Below are 22104 nucleotides of genomic sequence, written 5' to 3'. Positions count from 1 at the left end.
ACCTCTGCTTCCTTCTGCACTTCTTCTTTAGACACAACTGCATTTTCTGAAACTTAAGATTTTTCAGGCTCTTTGTCTTGCTGAATTTGGGGGCTTGCGACCTTTCCAGACCTCAAGGTGATCACATTCACCTGTTCTTCAACTTTCCTCTTGCCTGGATTTATTTCTGTATCACTAGGAAGCGTTGCTGGTGGTCGATTCAATAAGGCATTAGCAATTTTCCCTATTTGGTTCTCTAGAGTCTTGATGGAAACAACCTGACTTTGGCATATAAGAGCCTGGTTTTTGCACATAAGCCGCAACTCCTCCAATTTAGATTTTTCATTCGAAGATAGACCTGCATCATGAGTTTGTTGTTGAAGTTGGAGTTGTTGTCTTGGTGAAAATTATTGCTGAAAACCAGAAGGGTTGAATTATTTTGCTCCAAACTGCTGGTATGGCTGTTGTATCGTATTTTGATTGTTGCTCCATCTGAAGTTAGGATGATTCCAGTTGTCAGGATGATAAGTGTCTAGAATTGGTTGCTGCGATCTCAGAAAGTTGCTCATAAACTGAGCTGATCATTGCTCCGTCGCATGCGAACCTGCACATAGCTCACAAACACTGGTTATCTAATTAACACCCAAGTTAGCCAGAGAATCGATCTTCATAGACAACTCCTTTAGTTGAGCAGTGATAGCCATAGCTGTATCCATCTCAAGAACTCCTGCTACCTTGCTCTGTGGCAATCTCTGGGCTGGATACTGATATTCATTAGCAGCCATCAGTTCAATTAGATCATAAGCTTCCTCAGAGCTCTTTGCCCATAATCCTCCGCCTGATGCTACATCGAGCATGGGTCTGGACTGTGCTCCCAACCCATTGTAAAAACAAGTGATGATCATCCAATCAGGCATTCTATGATGAGGACACTTCCTAAGCATCTCCTTGTAGCGCTCCCAAGCTTCACATAGCGATGCTCCTGTTTGCTGCGCAAATTGAGTAATAGCATTCTTGAGTGCATTTGTCTTTGCCATAGGGAAGAATTTACTGAGAAACTTTTGAGTAAGATCTTCCCAAGTAGTAATCGAACCAGCCGGTAGAGAGTGTAACAAGCTCTTAGCCTTGTCCCTCAGAGAGAATGGGAACAGTCTCAGCTTCACAGCATCTTCAGAAACACCGTTGAACTTGAAGGTGTCGAAGATCTCAATGAAATCCCTAATGTGCATATTGGGATCTTCAGTTGGAGAACCCCCAAATTGGATTGAATTCTGCACCCATTGAATTATGACAGGCTTGATCTCAAAGGTATTAGCTGTGATAGCTGGCCAGACAATGCTAGATTGAATGTCATTGATCTTGGGTTGAGAAAAATCCATCAAGGCTTTCGTTCGTGCTGCTGGATCTCCCATTGTAATGAGTACCTGAAACACAAACGAATAAACCGTGAGAGTAAACGAGTCCGAGTCACTGAACTTTAACGACCACTAATGACAAGCACATACACTAAAAATTAACACCAAGTCCCCAACATCGGTGCCAAATATTTGTTAGGGCGAAAACACGCGCTAAAATTCACGCAAGTATACGCGTTCGCAAGTAGTATAAGATATAAATCAGATTCATTACCACAGAGACTGGTTTAGGTTAAGTTCAATTTATGCACCTATGCAACAATGTATGGTTATCGCTCAATGATATGACAAATAACTAATTAGGTTTTGATTAAACTAAGAGATTAAACTAACAATTATAACTAAGAGAACAAGAATAGTTGAATTAATATATATATGACAAACATTGGATTCTAACTTAATTAAATACTTCATTCAATAGCCTTATTGTTCTTAACCTTAGCATGTGATGGTGATGACACTAATCAGATAACATGAAACTAGTAAACGCCAACTTCCTTTGTACGAATACCCTACTACCAAGCATCCACAAAAGAGATAGAAGTTGAATAGACACCAATTATGCCTAGTCCTTATATGTCTATAAGAATTGAAAACATAACGATTTAATGCGCAAGTTATCTATCGTGATTACATAGGGCAAGTAAGATGGTTAAAATTACCTACAAATCATGCATAAAAAATACATGAACCTATGCTAGCATGGCAAGTTCTAAACCTTTATATTCACTGTCACTTTAATTAAGATTAACACGCTATCTTATATGTTAGCTACGCACATAAGACGAATAAGCACAACCAATAATAGGATATCAATCAATCACCACACACCAAGATATCGAAACAAATTAATTATTGAAATCCATAAGTAAATCCGCTAGAATCCCATGATAACGATTAGTTCATAATCGAACTCATCGTCACCATGGGTTCCACTAAAAGCATGGTATAAACAAGGTTTTAATAAACTGAATAATAATTAAAGTACGAATAAATGAGATCTAGTTTCAAAAAGAATGAAAACGAGCATCCAAAGTTACAACTAATTCAAAGAATCACAAGTAGAAAATAAGATCTTCTTTTTCGGAGTTATTTCATGCTTCTAGGTCTTCTCCTTGGTATCCCAATCTTCCCGGATGATTTAAAACCCTTTTTTTATGTATATATAAGCCCATATTGGACCTGGACCCTTATAATCGTCAAATTCTACTTAAATAGGGTTTTTCAGTGAAGTCAGCCACGCATCAGCAGGCGGGAACCTACACCAGCAGGCAGGCGCCTACAGCCTTTCTGGAAAATTCTGATGAATCTTATTTTGGCCATAACTTGAGTTCTACTTATCAGAATTAGGTAATTCAACTGCCCACGCGAAGCTAACAAGATTCTCTACAACTTGACAATGGCCTTGGCTTCCAAATCTGATCACTTTTTATCATATTTCCTTTAAAAGCTCTTTTCTTCATTTAAATGATACCTGAAATGTAATAACACAAAAACACATCAAAATACCAACAACTTGAGTCCAAAACACCAATTTAAGCTTGTAATAAAGCGTTCCAAGTGGATATAAAATCCAGTTATCACCCTACCATGGGAGAGGCAAGTATATCACATTTATGTGATAGTGCTTTGCAAGAAGGACAGGGGTTAGAGGCAGGTGTACATGATAGTAACCCAGTCAAATCCCCTTCAATTTAATTGGAGGTTCCCACCACAGGTGGAGAACGACAACTTGTCATAGCCACATAGCAATCTGTGAGTCAAATTATGACTCCTGTCACAGGTGGTTCTGTTATATTGTCACCATCTCACCCAACAAATCAACCCTCAACTTCTCAACCTCAACAACCACACCTCATTTCACAATGGCTACAGACAACTGACTCTCAACCTACAACTGTAGATGATCTTCTTGTTGACCAGATTTTTGGACTAGCCAACATTTCACAGCATCTACTTACTTTAGATATGAGCAACCAGGACTATCAAGCCATCCTGTTAACATACAATGAAGAAGTTGAAAAGCAGAAGGAGAAAATTGTAAATGATGTTGAAACAAGATGGGAATGTAGATGCATGGATATCTGAGGATTTTTCTTTGAAGATGAATCATGTCTTGGCTAGGTTTAGAGATGAATATGTCACCATTCTGGGAAATAATGCCAAGGCTTTGACTCCATAAGATGTCTATGATGCAGTCACTGAAGTTTACAAAGCTCGACTCAAAGCTTTTCACCTATTTGGTAAAGCTCTAGAAATAAAGCTGACTGGTCATGAAGACAAGGTAAGGAAGCTGGTAAAAGAGAAGATGGATGAGATCATACCTTCTCAAGTCAAGATCACCTCAAAGTTTCAACATTTTGCTGACAAAATGGCAAGGCTTGATCTGACTTCTGTGGAAAAAGATGTCAAAAATCTCAGACAATCTTTCATTGCTCTCCATGAAATGGTTCAACAACAAATCACAAATTTAAATGACACAAAGATCAAGTTGGACCAGCTTTACCAAAGTAGATATGAGCCCTCTGCACTGCTCATGGAGGGTATCAAACAACCCGTAAAAGAAACTTTTGGATCTTCAATAGCTACAAGCTCTCAACCACCTACTTCCACATCTACCAATCTCCAAATTCAAGCTCTTCAAGGTCAAGTCTCAACTCTGCAATCCTCAAATGACAACCTCACAGCTCAAGTGCATGTTCTCACTACACTAGTGCAGAGTCAATAGGTAGACATTCAAACATTGGTGCTCGCATAAGCACTTACAAATGCAGAATTCTGTTACATTGGGAGCCATCATGGGCAAGCTCAATATTCCATTGCCTGCACTTCCTGAGTCTGTGAGGCCAGAAATACCAACTCCCCTACTCATGTTTATTTCCAAGACTAATGGGGAGATTGAGGCTAGGATTCAACAATCCAGGGATGCTAGTAAATCTAAATCTAAGGAGCCTATCTCATCAATTGACTAAAACTAAAGTTCTTCACAAGCCCAGCTATCAACCGATGTGGGAAAGGACATACTCACCAAGGTTGCAGAAGGACCAAATCAAGACAAAAAATTCAGTGAACTTCTTTCAGTCTTGAGGATGACTCTTCAAAATAATTACATTACCTACAAAAGAGCATTGACCAAGAACATCAACTTCATGAGGGCAGTAGGTGTGAAGATTGACAATTACCTGGATGTAATGATTGAGAGAGTAAATCCAGTTATTCTAGAGGACACCCAACTACTTCATGAGCTCAAAATTGCATAGTTAACAGCTTTTCCTGAAGCCTATTTATATCCAAATAAAGGGGTAGCCGATATCTGTGCAAGAACCAAGGAATGCAAATAGTTCATTATCCCAAGAAATTGTGTAAGTTCAAAGATGAGGCTGATCATGACTCTTCAGTCTGATCTCAAGAACAAAAAGAGCAAGAATGCTGAGGATGTTGAGATGATAAGAATTCTTGAAAGATATGTTGTAAATCCTGAAACAATGCTGCCAAATCAAAAGTTCAACAACTCAAAAGATGACAAGGATGATGATGAGAAGAAGCATGATGAGCAAAAACCTTCTGGCTCAAATCCAAGTCAATCTTCAAAGGCAACTAGTGGCAATGACAAGAAGCAAGAAGAGAAGAAAGGTGATGACAAGAAAAGAGGAGAAGAAAGGAGAAGCAAGAAAAGACAAGATGGCTCAGAACCACAACAACAAACCCCAAAAATCCAAATTAAACAAGCTCAACCTTCTAAGCCAATAAACTCAAACACTGAACCACCCCAAACCTCAAAGCCTAAATACTTGTACAAAAAACTGCTAACACCTTTCTGAAAATACCAATCACCTCAAATCAAATATTTCTCAAGAAAATCTCAAACCTACCTTCTGTTAAGCCATCAACCAAAATTCACTAAAAATCTGTTGGGAGAAAACCTAAAGAAATTCAAGTCACTGATAGGGCCATATGGAATTGCTATAATCAAAGTGATTTTCTACCTCTAAACTGGTGCATCTCAGATGAAGACTACTTTCAACAACTAGCTGAGGATATGGTCAGATTTTGGGTTATAACACTATGGGAAGTAAGAATCTACTATCAGGATGGGTCATTCACATTTCTTGACAGCAACTTAATGGACACCTTTTCACCCACATAAATCAAGAGAGTGATAAGCTTACTGAAGGATAAGGTTACTACAACTAAGGCTTGAAGATCTGTTTTGGCTGAATGGTTGGTAGAAAGGGAAGAAAAAAGAGGAAGAAACAAGGCTGAAAATGAGGAAAGGAAGAGGAAGTATGATGAGGAAATAGAAATGTACATTCAAAGATCTAAAAATATCAAGGGAAAAGGGATGAGCAGAGTTAACAAGGATGAGAAATATCTAAATGTCAAAGTTGGAACAGTCTCAAGATTTAGAATTGATTAACTGAGTAACTATTCAATACATGACAAATTCAAACTTGTGGAAGCTTTAAGAGGAACACCAATTATTAAGGAACTGAAAATACTTGTAAATTTAAAGGACCTCATTAGAGAAGAAACATGAGATGAGACATTTGTCTGATGTGTGTATCTTGTAAACTGAAGAAATCACCTAATGTATGAATGTTACATTTATGTCAATTTGTATGTAAAAGTCTAGTTTTCCATTATCACTTGGGTTTAGTCTTGTTAACAAGCATGAATTTGTGATAAGCAATCTTCTCACAAATTGGGGGGGATTGTTGTGCAAGACATGTCTGTACTATAACAAGACTAAGTCAAATTGATAACCCTAAGTAAGTTGTATGATAATCTAAGTTTGTGTTTTGTATTGTATCACTTAAGTCTGTAAAAGTGTAATTAGATTAGACTGGAGTATTTTTTTGTAAACAGTCTCAAGCCTAAGAATAAACTCTGTAAGAAGATCATGAAAATCATGGCTTAGAGAAAGTATGAAGAAGCTTGGAGTTGAATAAATCTGTTTTGAGAAAATATTCCAAGTCAAGAAATATACAAGTCACAGATTAAGTGTTATAGAGAAGTCATTTGAGAACTCAAGAATGACTTATCGAGAAGTCAAGGAAAGCTTATAGAGAAGTCTCGGAGATATCGACAAGCCAAATGAAGATATGAAGGTTAGAGATATCGACAAGTCAATTACCACTAGAGATCTCAGAAATATCGACAAGTCAAAATATCACTAGAGATCTCTGAGATATCGACAAGTCATTTTTGCTCTAGAGAATTCAGAGATATCGACAAGCCAAATTGAAGACATGGAGATTGGAGATATCGATAAGTCAATTCTACATGTAGAAAATTAGAGATCTCGATAAGCTAAATTCTCTTATAGAGAACTCAGAGACTTTAATAAGTTAAAAAAACTATAGAGTAATATGAGATCTCGATAAGTCATTATACTATTGAGATGTCGAGTTCTCTATATGACTAACTGGAGATCTCGATGTAAAGTTCAAGTACAGAATGCAGATCAGTTTAATATCCAGGATTACCAATCAACGAACAAATAAATCAATGATATGATAAGTCTACAAAAGTAGCTTGAATAGTACAAGATCAAAGGCCAAGATTAACTGACAAAGTAAAGTCATAGACATGCAAGATTTGCAAAGATATACCAAGCCAGAAATAGAAAGATTTAGTTATCCAAAAGTAGGGTTTAGTACATGCTATTACATGTTGTGTAAAACTAGTGTTTTCTGTTCTATAAAGTAAACACTGGATGCTTTGTTTTTGTTATAACAAATAGATCTAAAATATCTTGTAACTCTCAAGAGAGAAGCTGAGTTCTTAACATACTAAGAACCTAGAAATTTATAGCAAAACACTAGCTTAATTTTAATATAAAATTAAGTGAGTTTTGAAAGATAAGTGTGTTCATGTGCATGTTTTAATTATTCTGTTAAAGCATATTATCTCTACAATACAGATTACTTTGTTCACCATACTTAAAAGTTCAAAAAGCTATTACAATTGTTTAAAACACATTCACCCCCCCCCCCCCCGTGTTGTATTCATTACCCAACAGATACTCATTATTAACAATCTTGGCAAGCTCTTCCCGAATAGCAACTCTATGACGAACACTAAATTGAAATATGGGAAAGAAGTGTGATAATTAATATCAATAAACTGTCAAACAAAAAAACAAAGAACTGTTTTTAAGTACACATATATAGCATCGCAAATCTCGAATCGCACAATTTTCTTATCTATGTATCTTGTATTAACAATCCTTATCTTTTCCAATTTCTTAACCACCCCTATAACATCTACAAAATTTAAAAAATTAAAAACTTAAAAAATTCTAAATGGATTGATTACGACAACTAAAATAATAGTAAAACAACAAAAAAAGATAGTTTAATACCTGATTTTCATTAGGCTCGTAGATAGCAGCCTGACTATAGAGGTCTCCAAGATCAAGGAATTTAAATTTCTGCATGGGGATCATCAAGTTATCCATAAAAGGATAAAATTTAGTTCCAGTATTGAACATAATAGTATGTTTTGATGATACATATTTCAAAAGGCCAATGGCATCCTTAACAACAAAATCTTGTATGATTTAAACACCACCCACTTTCATATTCTTCCCAATAACATCCCAAGTATCAGAACACGCAAACACAAGGACATGCGTGTTCTAATTGTAAACATTAATATAATAAAAAGATTATGTTATATATCAAAAAAATAAAATTCTATGAATGAAGAAAAAACCTAACTAAACTAGAAGGTATATTAACAACATTCAAAATGTATATTACTCACGTCATCGTCCAAGCGAATAACATTATGGCCTCTAGTAGTTTTATTATCAACAGAAATAGTTGGTCATATCCTTGTTACCCTACCTCTCACTACTAGAAAAAGTAGAATAGACATCGGCTCTTAGACATCGGTTGATGTTATCACCGCTGTAAAAAGTGTTTTTCACATCGGTTTCGCTCAACCGATGTCTTTGAATAAAATAAAAATCGGGTTTTTTGTATCAACCGATGTTATAAGTCTGTTTAAAAAAATGACTCGTCACGCCCCCATTTCCCTTCCTTATCCAAATATTTCATTCCCTCTTAAAACTCCCACCGTTTTTTACCTTCTAAAATTCTAGTACTCATTTCCCTCTCTCCCTTTTTTCAACTTTACACTAAAAAATTGAAATCAAAATTACACATATGCAGATCTAAAAACTTAAAACCAAAAATTAAAAAAAAACAATTTTCATCTCTCTTGAGTCTCGAAGAACAACTCTCGAAAGAAAAACTTCCCCCCTCTCTCTCTCTCTCTTTCTCTCGATATTATGTCTACGAAAGGCTCGATCGTCTCTCTCGACTGCTCTTTTTGTGTTCTCTCTGCTTTCTCTGCTCGCTCTGCTATCTCTTTTTATCGGAGTTTGAAAAGGATGGAGGTTGAATTGGGTTTAAAGGTTAAGGATGTGAAAACTTAAAGCTCAAATCAGAGTTTAAAACTCAAGTCGTAGGTCAATCTTGAACTAAGTAAGCTTGAAACCCTAATTTATGTGTCGGGGGTTTCAGTTTGAACCTGGTTTTTTAATTAGTTGAATAATTATTTGAATTGAGCATGTTAATCTTTTTCTAAGTTGAGTAATTGTTTGAATTGTTTAAATATATTATATATGTCGCGTATGTTATTTTTAGCTAATCTTGTGTCAATTAGTGAGACTCACTGAGTTATTATTAATGTGTGTATATATATGTGTGTGTATTTATGTATTTATTTTGTGTAATTTATCGGCTGACGGGTAGATAGGCATCAGCCCCTGCTTCAGCAACTCCGATCTTGAGGTTTTTGGTCGATTTAGCAAAAATATGTCCTGCATTTTTTGCTATTTTCAGACTGTGTAGAATACCTCGAGAGCTATGTTGAGCTCTATTTTTCATGTGTTAGGTCTATTTGTATTTCTCTATACATAGAACGAGTTTCTCTAGTGTGTGTTTATAGCGTATAGCATGTCGTAAAACCCTATTAACAGTTTTGCCTGTTTCAGGTTCCTGCTAAACCAAACTGCAGTCTGGTACTCTGCTTTACTGCCAACAGGCCTATAAATGGAAGTTCATTGCTAGTTCAATTGGTAGACGGGACTGACTTGTTTCGTGATTCAAGATTCAAACTCATTCTAAGTATAAAAGAGGTAGGATGAGTATTTTAAACCACGACTGATCTTTTGCATATATGATCAATTGGACTTGCAAAACACAGAAAGGTTTAACTTGGGATCAATTTCTGTAATAATTTATGAAATCACGATGAAAGTATCATACTTCTTGACCAAAGCACAATGAACAATAAAATAAATTTCTCATCTCATTATGTTATTCAAACATATTGCATACTATAAATAACTTTTTATATGCTACATCTTTTTTGAATAAATATAAGATGAAAGTAAATTGTTTCCGAATCAATAAACGATTCGAATACAAAATTTAACCTTTATAGTTTCTCACTTCAGATTGAGACTAAATGATTAAGTGGTTTGATGACTCGAACAAGAACTATTAAAACTACACGGTGCCACTAGTTGGGCCGTGTTTATTGCAGTTTAGGGTCGAATACTCAGATATGTTTGTTAACCAGGAACATGAATATTAATCATCAGACTGTTAGATAAGTTGCTCCATATTATAAAAATTTTAAATATTAGATTATCACAAGGAAATATAAGAGTAAACAACGGATAGCCTCTGTATGCAAAGTTGTAAAAGCAACCTTAATGTTGTAGGCTGGGGTATGCACCAAGTTCATTTTTTTTAACAGTAGAGCCTTAGGTTTTGCCTAATATGTGATGCCGTCCAAACCTGGGTCAGAAGTTTGGGGTCCAGAACACACACACACACACACACTATATTTAAACCTTCTTATAAATACAATAATATATATGAAATGACCCTACTTACCATATTCCATGGATCGAAGCAGTTTATAGTATGCCCACAAGCCACAACCTTATTTATTATACAAACGTACCAAATCCCAGTTTATTTATCTTAGAACGGAAGTAAACTTTACTAAAAACTATCAACACAAACTAATCCAAACATCATCTGCTAGCTTATTCCATCTCAACCTGGATACCTAACTCGCACACTTGTCTGGGGATCCTCGCTACCACCAGTTTCCTTTTTCACTGGAAAAGAATATCAACAGATTTACAAGAGTGAGCTAACTAGCTCAGCAAGTCACAATGACAACACTGAGATTAAACAATGATAAATTGAAATGATATAAGGAATCAAGTTTACTGATAAGCAATGATTAAAATTAGATATTCACTTTCATTTTAAAAACCAAGGTTAGGCTGCTTATCAGTCACACACTAACCCCGAGTAAGGCTCCCAAGTTTGCTCTATATACTGGATCCAAGGCACGCATTGGCCTATTATGACCACGAATCTGGTCCGACCACGAATCTTGTCCATATTTAAAAACAATCAAATTCCAGAATAACAATATGATAAATAATGTAAATCAATAAGCTGAATCACAAACAACATTTATCTCGAAGTATAGGGTGATTCATAATTCCATGAAGGTATAACAAGGAATTCAAAAAGATTGGCTTTCAATCAAGGAAAGAATCAGAAAGTAGAAGACCAAGGGTTCAAGGGTTATAAGGGTTGGTCTTCTGTTATAAAAGGCATAACGGTTCGTATATTGAACAATTCCATATCAAGAATCAGTATGTGATATATATGTATATGTGGAGTAGTATCGAATATGTGTGGTTCGTATCTGAGAATTCAACAATTAGTGGTTTACAAAGAATAAGGCTTATGGCTCAAGATCAATAAGAATCAGGGTTTAGGGTGGAGTACTTCAAAGTACTTGCAATATAGAATAAGAACCATTTCGAATAATTGCAACATAATGAAGAGAGTTGGAAAATACTTGCAATTATAGAACAAGAAAGTTCAGGGATACTTGCCTTATCAATCCGCTATTACTTTACTAGCACTTGTCTACTGGTTTTCACTCGCTGACTACTTGCTTTCCCTTTCTACATCTTGCTTCCTCTCGTTTTCTGCACAAAAAGTGTTGATTGATTCAAAAAGGTCTTTTTGAGAGCTTCGATTTGATATATGGCACGCCCCAATCGGAGTTCGATAACGCTTTCGTTTGTGTGTTTGATTTTCAAGAATATAACGAATAATTAGGGTTTCTCTGTAAATTATATATTTTTACTGATTGATTATGATTATACGAATAAAATGAAATAAGAAAAGGGCTATTTATATTTATAAATTAGTTACTTATCCGCTAAGTAACTGCAAAAATGATCTGTTTTGTTACCCGTATTGGATAATTATCCAAACTGGGCTTCTTATAAAACACTTTATAGAAAATAATGTAATAATATCTCGTCTTTCGTGAATACGGGTTTTGTTGATTTATTGAAATGATTATTGTATCAAAAATTGTACGTCGGGACGCGTATGGGTCAAACCGTAATCCGGATTGAAAAAGTTAAAACACGGAAAATGTTTAGAATAACCAGATTATGTTAAGAAAGAGTTTTCTGAAGAGTTTCGGGTTGTAAAAATGTAAAAACGGTTGAGGTTGGACGATTCCCGGTTTTATAAAATAGTTTTGTAATTATTCAGAAAATAATTATTATATCTGTAAATCATTTATAAAATCATATAACGATCCAAAAATTACCAGAAAAATATCACAATTATCTATATTTTATTATAGACATAATAAAATTAACTTATTCACCTTTTATCACATATATACATCTATTTATCAATACCAATCATTAGATAATTCACATAATAATCACATAATAATCATTTATTAATAAAATAATTACACGCGATATCCCAGATATTACATATTTCCCCTTAAAAGGATTATATCCTCAGAATCTCCTAAGTAAACAATTGAGGGCACTTTTCTCGCATATCACTTTCTAATTCCCCGGTTGACTCTTCAACCTTTGGGTTTCTCCACAACACTCTTACTAACTTTAAAACTTTATTTCTCAATATCTTTTCTCTCTTTTCTAGAATCTCTATTGGATGCTCTACATATGATAAATCGGCCTGAAGTTCTATCGGCTCATACTCGATTACATGCCTGGAATCTGGATTATACTTCTAAAGCATCGATACGTGAAAAACATTATGAATGTGCTCCATGTGCGGGTGTAATGCCAAATCGTAAGCTACCTTGCCGACACGTTTCATAATTTCAAAAGGTCCAACATATCTAGGATTCAGATTTCCTTTCTTTCCAAACCTAGTCAATCCTTTCCATGGTGACACTTTCAATAATACTAAATCTCCGTCTTCAAATTCCATATCCATTCTGTACTGGTCTGCATATTTCCTTTGACGACTTTGTGCTGCAATTAGCCTTTTCTAGATGACTTCCACAACTTCTTTTTCCTGTTGCACTAACTCGGGTCCAATATCTTACATTCTCCAACTTCGTCCCAATACCTTGGTGATCGACATTTGCGTCCATAAGGAGCTTCGTAGGGAGGCATTCCGATACTGGCATGATAACTGTTATTATAAGCAAATTCCACTAAGGGTAAATGCTCGTCCCAATTTCATTTGAAATCAATGGCACAAACAAGTAACATATCTTCAATAGTCTGGATCATTCTCTCGCTTTTCCCATCCGTCTGCGGATGATAAGCTATACTCATATTCAATTTAGTTCCTAAGCATTCTTCAAAACTTCTCCAAAATCATGAATTGAATCGTGGATCTCAATCAGATATAATAGACATAGGGACTCCATGACATACTACTATTTCCTTCAAATATATGTGAACCAATTTGTCCAACGAGAATCTTTCATTAATAGGAAAGAAATGAGCTGATTTGGTTAGTCTGTCCACTATAACCCAAATGGCGTCGTAGTTTGCTTTCGTTCTTGGTAAGCCAACTATAAAGTCCATAGCAATGTGCTCCCATTTCCACTCTGGAATCTCTAATGGTTGCATTAGTCCACTTGGTCTCTGGTGCTCTGCCTTAACTCTTTAACACGTGTAATATTTTCTAACCCATTCCGCAATTTCTCTTTTCATATCTAGCCACCAATTATTTTCCTTTAAATCTCTATAATCTTGGAACTTCCTGGATGGATGGAATACCTTGAGTTGTGAGCTTCTTGTAGAATTTCATTCTTCAATTCTATTACTGGTGGGATCCATATCCTGGAAGAAAATCTGAGATTACATTGATCATCCTTTTGTGTGCATAATTCCTCTCCTACCAAACGATTAATATCTTGATCCATTATTTCCTCTTGACATTTCTTTATCTTTTCTAGCAATTATGGTTGAAAAGTCATACTATACATCTTTGCTTCATTAGGCTTACAAATTCTGACTTCCAATTCCAATTTCTGAAATTCCTTGTATAGTTCCTCGGGTATGGTGAACACATTCAATCTTTCCTTTCTGTTTAACGCATCGGCCACCATATTTTCTTTTCCTGGGTGATAGTTAATTGTGCAATCATAGTCCTTGATCAGCTTCAACCATCTTCTCTGTCTCATGTTAAGCTCCTTTTGCGTGAATATGTACTTTACACTTTTGTGATCCGTATAGATCTCGCATTTTTCTCTATATAGATAATGTCTCCAAATCTTCAAGGCGAATACTATTGCCGCTAGTTCCAAATCATGAGTAGGATACTTCTACTCATGAGGTTTCAGTTGTCGAGATGCATATGCAATAACTTTATCATGTTGCATCAAAACACAACGTAATCCCTTATAAGAAGCATCACTATAGATTATAAAATTTCCTTGATCATTTGGAAGTGACGAAACAGGTGCTCTTCTTCCATTCTTGAAAACTTTCTTCACATTTCTCGTTCCATATAAACTTCTCACTTTTCCTAGTAAGCTTCGTCAAGGGCGTCGCAATCTTTGAGAAATCTTGAACAAATCTTCGATAATATCCTGCCAGTCCTAAGAAACTTCTTACTTCCGTTGGTGTTTTAGCCTTTCCCAATTCATAACAGCTTCAATCTTCACTGGGTCTACTTTGATTCCTTCATTACTTACTATGCGTCCTAAGAATTGAACTTCTTGTAACCAAAATTCACACTTTGAAAAATTGGCTTACAATTTCTTCTGTCTTAAAATTTCCAAAGATATCCTTAGATGTTCCGCATGATATTCCATTGACTTTGAGTATATCAAAATATCATCAATAAACACAATTACAAATTTGTCCAAATATTCTTTGAAAATTATGTTCATCAAGTCCATAAATGTTGTTGGGGCATTTGTTAATCCAAAAGACATCACTAAGAATTCATAATGACCATATCTTGTTCTGAAAGCTGTCTTTGGTATATCTTCAGGTTTAATCTTCAATTGGTTATATCCGAATCTCAAATCAATCTTGGAGAAATACTTAGCTCCTTTCAGCTGATCAAACAAATCATCAATTCGAGGTAATGGATACTTGTTCTTAATTGTAAGCTTATTGAGTTCTCGATAGTCGATGCAAAACCTCATACTTCCATCTTTCTTCTTCACAAATAATACCGGTGCACCCCATGGGGATAAACTGGGTCGAATCATTCCTTTTTCCAATAGTTCTTGCAATTGCTTTGTCTAGCTCCTTCATTTCAACTGGAGCCATTCTGTATGGGGCTTTAGATACTGGTTCCATTCCAAGTGCTAAGTCGATTGTAAACTCAATTTCTCTATCTGGAGGAAGTCCTCGTAATTCGTCTGGAAACATGTCTGGAAATTCATATACCACAGGAATGTCTTCCAGTTTTGCTGATTCCTAAATTCTTTCTGTAACGACCGAGAATTTTGCGTCGTAATTAAGAAAGTAAAGTATGTGTTATGTGATGAGATTATGTGATTAAGTGGTGATTATTTGTCTTATCTGTATACTAGAGTTAAGGAGCGTGGATAAAAACGTTCCAATTTAAAGAGTCAGCTTATAAGTCAAGCTGTGGTTTCGGGCCGTCAGGTAGAACGGAACCCATCCTAATATGGAAATTAAATAATATAAAATGTGAATTATATGTGAAGTAAATGAATGAAGTATTTCGTCTTAAGAGATGTGTTGATTGGCAAAGGTAATGAGAAGCGTATTCGAAACGCTGAGCGTCGGGCCGTCAGGCTGAACGTGACCCGGTACGCGTAAAAAGGGAATAAAGATTAAAGAGGGTTAGATTCTATGATCAGACCTGAGTCGTTATGTGACTATATGCGTGTGATTGCTTGACTGTGTGCATGATTATATGTTCTGTGTTAATTTCAGTGAATTTTAAAGGAATTATGTGATTTACATAAGGGTTTATTTAACCTTCGTACATTTTTATAAAATCATCTGAGATGGATAAAAACATGGGATTTGTTCTGTTATCTTCGTAGAGGTCTTAGAGACTTTTTAAAAATGATAAGTGAATTTAATTGTGGGTCTTTGCATTTTTAAATTGATTTTATGCGGAAAAGGCATTTATTAAAGCGAGTTTGCGAAATTCATATAAAATCAACCGCTCGCTCAAATTCTTATTATGAGTAATGGATGAAAAGCTAATTTCGAGACCTACGTGTTAAAAATGTCATTTTCAATAATTCTCGACTTTCCGAGAGAGATATATTTTGTATTTGAATTTTATCGCATTTAAGTAAAAAGAAAAGGGATGAGTGAGTAAAAGGAAGTTGGTAAATTACTAGATTGCCCTTGTTTCTAAGTGCTATATATAACCCACTTTCTTTTCTTTTCTTTCTTTTGTGCACTCATTCTCTCTTTTCTCTTTTCTCTTTTCTCTCTTCTCTCTTTCTTCTCTCTCGTCTCTCTCCCGAACACTCTCTCTCTCTTTCACTCCCTCTCGGCCCTCTCATCTCTCATCTCTCTCACTTGCATGCAACCCCCAAATCTTACTCAAACTCAAAGATATTGCTACCTTTAGCCTTTATTTTCGGTATACTTCTTGATTCCTATTTGCATGTAAGTATTTGCAAGGTTTTGTTGAAGTGATCACTATGGTTGTGTTTAAGAAAAACAATTTCTTGAAGCATAACTATAAGAGTGATTTTAAGAGGTTTTGGAGGTCATAAACTCGAGAGGAGATCCGTCATGGACTCTCTCAAGTTTGACCACCACCGGCCATGATCCAAAGGAGAGCCGGTGGGTTTTTCATGATGTGATTGTTGGATTTTAATGTTGCATGTTATGATTTCTTGAAAACTTGAAAAAGGGTTTTGCTTCTTTTGTCGAAAATTGAGTATGTGATTGGTAAAATGATTTCCTTGATTGTAAAATGAATGTGTGCAAAGTGATTATTGCTTAGAAAATCAAATTTTATGATTTGCATGTGAGTTTTGCTTCGGCTTATTGCTATTAAAAAGGGAAATTGAATTTTGTGACTTGATCTTGGTATGAACTAAGCTTAATTAGTAGGAAATAGAGTTGCATGTTGATTTAAAAGAGGAGTTAGTGATGCATGTCAATGTTTGGTTCTTGGATTGTGAATTTTGAATGTTGCCGAATGGAAAATGGGTTTAGAAGAGATTGATTTGTGATTAAGTGAATGCATGCATATTGATTGAATAATTTGATTAAGGTCGAGTCATTAAGTGATGATTGGCTTTGTGCTTCGAAAATCTTGATGAAAATGAGTTAAATGACTAATTTAAGGCTTAAAACAAGTTAAAAATGTGATATAGGACTTTGCATGTCAAGATTGATCTTTGTATGTGTGTTTTCTTGATAAACCCGAATGGGTTGAATCTTTAAAGTGGTTTGTTGTGAGTAGACTTGATTAAAGTAATTAGACTAATAAGGAATGAATTATTGTTGCATGCTAAGTTTAGGTTCGAATTTTTGAGTTAATAAGAAAGGAAATTGAATTTAGTGAGATAATCTTGGTAAACACTAAGTTTGTATGATTTAAAAGCAATTGCATGATAGTTTTAAAGGAGATCAATGAGTGCATGCTAGTAATTAGTCTTTGAGTTGAAAATTATGTTCTTGCCGAATGAAAACAAGATAAAAAGGGGATAACTTGGTGATTAAGTGTATGCATGTTGATTTGATGGATTGATTGAGTTGAAATCACTAAGTAGTGCATGGTTTGGTGACCAAATGAATGGAATGATTTAATAAGGGATTAAAACAAGAAAGAAATGTGGTATATAACCTTGCATGTCAAAATCTATTTTTGCATGTTTGATTCTTGATTGTGATAAGTGTTAAGGCCGAATAGGCCATAAGAAATAAAGGTCAAAACTTGATTTTGGTAATTGAAAGAATGATTGAGTGTTATATGTGAAAATCTTTGATTTTGCTTGATTGGATTATTGTTTTGATTCGAATTAAGGAATAAAAGAAAAGGGAATTAAGTCGATTGATATAAGTGATAGTATGCACATAAATGTTTGGTTGAAAATGTGTCTAGTACTCGTAAAAGAGTAGTGTTAGTGTGATTTGAGAAATAGCCTAGGTCAAGCGAGTACGCTTTGATTGCTAGGTATATAAGGATATAAAAACTACGAGAAAGAATTGTGCTATGTGCTATGTGCTGTGTGCTTATTTGTATAAGCTATACTCGTATAGTTCGAGTCAAAAATATAATCGAGTTATCGTATAGAGTGATCGTTTCGGGAACGAGAGTTGGAAATCTAATTAAGATTTCTGGTTTTATTGTAGATTCGGAGCGTGAGGGCATTCGGGCTAGGAAAAGGAAAAGTATATTAGGTGGCAGTAGTTCCACCCTCAGGAAAGCAATTTCAGGCAAGTAACTCTGATTACTTGTGTAAATGATTATAAAGGAAATGTTGTTCATACCATGTAGAGTATTGAACTGTTAAAGTATGAAACCCTTGCTTTATGAAACCCTGATATTGATTTGAAGTACCCATTGTTCTTGATAACCTGTTATTGATAATCCTATTGATTTCACCCGTTGATAATCTGCCTTTCTGTTTAAGTTTCCTATAATGTCATGATCATATTGAACCTTTAAATTATCTTGGATAACTCTGTTAATGATACCCCGTTTCTCTTGATCGCCCTAATGATCCCTGAGTTATTACTAATCCTTCAAATTTAGTACCTTGTTATCCTTGACACAGAATTCTTGAGAATTGTTCCTTGCGTATCTTTGATTCACTCCCTGAACTTTGTTTCTTTAAAATCTGAATTAAGAATGAGTTTCGACTTGAAAAAGTCCGAATGATTTCAAAGGCTTGGTAATGATAAAATGAATTTTAGAAAACCTATTTGTTTTTCCAACTCAAGGTTTTCCGAATGAATTCCTGATGGATTGGATTGAGACGTAAGAGGCTAGTGGGACTAGTCCAGTCATGGTAAGAGGCTAGTGGGACTAGTCCAATTTAAGGCTGAAATTATGCCGAATGGTACCTTAAAGACCGGAATGGAGGTCGATACGGGCTGATCACCCGTATATAATGAAATGGAAAGATAAGTGATCCAATCAAGGGTTCTAAATGATTTTTTTTAAAAGGGAACTGAAACTTTTGTTCAGTAAATTGATTTTTGGAAATGAAAATGGTTTATACTGTTTTGAAAAGAGTTGATTATGTATTTATGGAGCTTAAAGCTCAGAACCCTGATTCCTGAAATTGTTGATCATACGAATGATTCTATATCTTGAAATACTGTTGCTTTCCTCTACCGAAAGATCTATTTTGATCCTATAATGATTTGTGTTGAATGTCGGCTTTCATCCTGTTTCGAGCCTTGTTTCTTGAAAGCCCAACTATTCTTCGGATACCTTTCCTTATCTCAAAGAAAACAAAAATGAATATACGAAAATCTGCCACCTAGATTAGCTAAAATAGAATGCCCTAGTTTGTTCAAAGCATAATGAGAATTGTTATTGTAGAACTGTTGTTTAGTTACTTGCTGAGTTTTATACTCATTGTTTTGTCTTAATCTAACCATGGCAGTTAAGCAAGAAGATGGCCAGGCTTAGGCGCACTGCTCGTAAGAGCGTACCTGGTGGTTCCTACCGTGTTGAGGGCTTCCAGTTGCCAGAGCAGGTAGTACAGGTTATGAGTGAGCTCGCGCCTAGTAAGAGGTGTTTAAAGATACAATGGGTTATCTGTCGGTTCCCAGCCGGAATCGATATTGATTATTTAATAATATTTTGGGTTTGTAAGTTATATTCGGTGATTGGTAGTTGTAATCTTGTCTCATACTTTATCCTGTTGATCCTGTTAGTAGTTAATCGGGGTTTATGCATATTTAATTAGTAGATTAGAGGTGTGTGAGTCCTCATTTCCTAACCCCGAGATTGAGGTCGTCACAAGTTGGTATCAGAGCTACAGGATCTAGTCCCTGAGATAAGTTAGGTTTTAAAAAGGGGTATTTTGGGAATATATCTATATCGCGAGAGAGTTCGACTCATGTAGAGTTGAGTTAGACTATTAGGTATAGTCTAAGGAAAGTGTTTGATTGGTAAAGCAGAAACTAGAGTTAGGATGTGAGTTAGATGGAAGCTTTATTTGACCCTAACATTGTTTCTTGGTTGTTGTTTTATGTTTTCTCTCAGGATCCTAGTAGTAGTAGTGATTTAGACTCAGAGATTAGCTTGAATGGTACCCCTGTGGACCCTATTCCACCCTCTCCAGAGGAGCCTGTATATGTTAGTTCAGACCCAGAGGAGGACCCTTCTGAGAGTAGTGAGATCCCTATGCAGATTTCACCCTTGAGGCTTGATTCAGAGACCCCTGCCCCTGAGCCAGAGTCAGAGATGCCTAAGATTGTTCCTGTCAATATTGGTGGCAAGTTAGCCCAGGACCGAGACTTTGTGTACTCCCGCATTCCTGAGTTAGGAGCTTTGGTGGATAGACTAGCCAGGGAGTCTAGGCAGTGTGCTTCTGTTATGGATGATGAGTGGCGAGTTCGAGTGAAGATGGTGGAGCAGGTTGCCAGGAGGAGATTGGATGAGGGACCATCCACTAGTGATGCTGATGCTGAGGCCCGGAGGCTGCATAAGATCATTCGCTGGATGTTGGTTGTGTTGAGAGAGATCCTAGATGATTAGACGGGACTGTTGGTTGAGCCCGTAGATTGTTGTTGTTGTTTTCAGCGCCGGTAGGCTTTGGGATACTTGGTCAGATGCCGGGATCCCTTTTTCATTTATCTTGTTGTATTTCAGACCAGTGTAGTAGTAGTAGTAGTTGGAAGTTAGGGGAAGATAGGGGATTGTTTTCCAGTTTTTCCTCTGTTTAACCCTGCTATTTATTGTACCTTGTTTCAGAACCTTAAAATCCAGAATATTTCCTATGTAACCTCTGATTAAATAAATATCTTGCTTCCCTTTGTGCACCTTGTTTATCTTATAAACTGTTCTCAATGCCATGTTTTAAATACAGCTATGTTTTCATACAACCATGTATAAAGATCGTAAAACCCTATTCCGTGCAATGATAAAACAACACTGATATGAGAATTATGTAGTACTAGGATTGCATGTGCAAATTGGGTAAAACTTAAAACCCACAAAAGAGATTTCATAAAAATTGTTGTTATATATGCCATGCTATCGTATTGCTAAGTAATTGCTCAATCAGGTTTGTAAGAAATGGCCAACTCACCAGATCACCAAGAAGAAGAAATTCCCACCCAAGACCCAGAAATAAACCCAGAAACAACTTTGATGATCAAACTTGCTCAGTTTTTGCAACAACCTGTGGCCCCAAAAGTTGGAAATTTCAAGCACTTTCAATCTGTTTACCCTCCAGAGTTCTTAGGTTTTCCAGATCCGATTAAAGCACAGTCGTGGTTGAGAGAGTTGGAAAAAGCCTTTGAGCTAGCCGAAGTTAAGGACGATAAGAAAGCTCAGTACGCAAGTTATTACTTGAGGGATGAAGCAAGTTTCTGGTGGGAGTCTTCTAAGGCGTTGTTGGAAGGCAAAGACTTATCTTGGGAGAAGTTTACTGAAATGTTTTTGGAAAAATATTTTCCAAGTTATATGCAAGATCAGTTGGAGATGAAATTTTTGGATCTTAGACATGAGGAAATGTCGGTAGCAGAATATGAGGTGAAGTTTTCGGAGTTGGCGAGGTTCGTGCCAGAGTACGTGAATACTGAAGCAAAGAAGGCTAAGAGGTTCCAGCAGGGACTTAAGCCGTGGATTAGGAGTCAAATAGCGATGTTGGAGATCAAGAACTATGCTGCTTTGGTTCAGAAGGCAATGATAGTGGAAGGTGAGCGGGAAGCTGCTCGAAGAGAAAATGAAGGAAGAAAGAGGAAGTTTGAAAGCTCTGAGCAAGAGCAAGGAAGTTTCAAGTTCAGAGGAAAGTTTGGGAAGAATGGTGGAGGTCAGAACAAAAAGTTTCAGAATTTTAGACCCGGGAATGGAGCTCAGAAGAACCGTTTCCAGAAAGCTGGACAACCGGGAAAGGATAGCAGGCCCCAGATGCAAGAATGCAGGAACTGTGGAAAGAGACACCCGGGAAAGTGTAATAAGCTGGATACAACATGTTTTAAGTGCAACCAGAAGGGGCATTATTCTTCAGAATGTTCAAATGAAATAAGGAAGCCTGATTTGGCTTGTTTCAAGTGTGGCAAGGTAGGCCATATGGCTAGAAATTGCAAGGAGCCTGTGCAGAAGGCTAATGTTCTCAGAATTGCTGGACCGTCGTCTCTCCCAGCACCATCAGCTCAACCCAGAGCTAGGACCTTTAACATGTCAATGAAAGATGCGGTGCAAGATGTGGACGTGGTAGC

General features: G+C 36.2%; 1 non-coding gene across 1 annotated transcript; it reads left to right on the top strand.

The window, feature by feature from the left end:
- The first annotated feature begins 894 nt into the window (after positions 1 to 894).
- LOC141710166 (small nucleolar RNA R71) lies at positions 895 to 1001 on the top strand. Its single transcript, XR_012570699.1, has one exon. It is a non-coding gene; the product is annotated as a small nucleolar RNA R71 (small nucleolar RNA).
- Positions 1002 to 22104: the final 21103 nt, after the last annotated feature.

This window comes from Apium graveolens, chromosome 2, assembly GCF_009905375.1.
Source record: "Apium graveolens cultivar Ventura chromosome 2, ASM990537v1, whole genome shotgun sequence".
Lineage (NCBI taxonomy): Eukaryota > Viridiplantae > Streptophyta > Magnoliopsida > Apiales > Apiaceae > Apium > Apium graveolens.
The sequence above is the reverse complement of the archived record's forward strand: the minus strand, read 5'-3'. Positions and strand labels throughout refer to the sequence as shown.